The sequence below is a fragment of the Lupinus angustifolius genome, chromosome LG13, assembly GCF_001865875.1.
Source record: "Lupinus angustifolius cultivar Tanjil chromosome LG13, LupAngTanjil_v1.0, whole genome shotgun sequence".
In the NCBI taxonomy this organism is placed as follows: Eukaryota; Viridiplantae; Streptophyta; class Magnoliopsida; order Fabales; family Fabaceae; genus Lupinus; species Lupinus angustifolius.
Window position 1 is genome coordinate 4,567,501 of NC_032021.1, and position 294 is coordinate 4,567,794.

Consider the following 294-nt stretch of genomic DNA (forward strand, 5'->3'; position numbering starts at 1 on the left):
AATGGGGACATCTGCTGTCCCATAAAAATGTATTACTCCATGTGTCATTATTTATTATTGGTTAGAAAAATATTTAATTATTATTTTTTTAACTAAAATGCATTTTTTACAACCAATCATAAGCAATACCACATGGAGTGACACGCTTTGTGATACAACCGATGTTGTGCTCCCGTTTTAAACAGAAATATTGAAATTTCATTTAGACTATCATTTGTTTTTATATGTATTTTATGAAATGTATATAAAGATAAAATATAAATAATACAGCAGCGGTAAAAATAAATATTATAT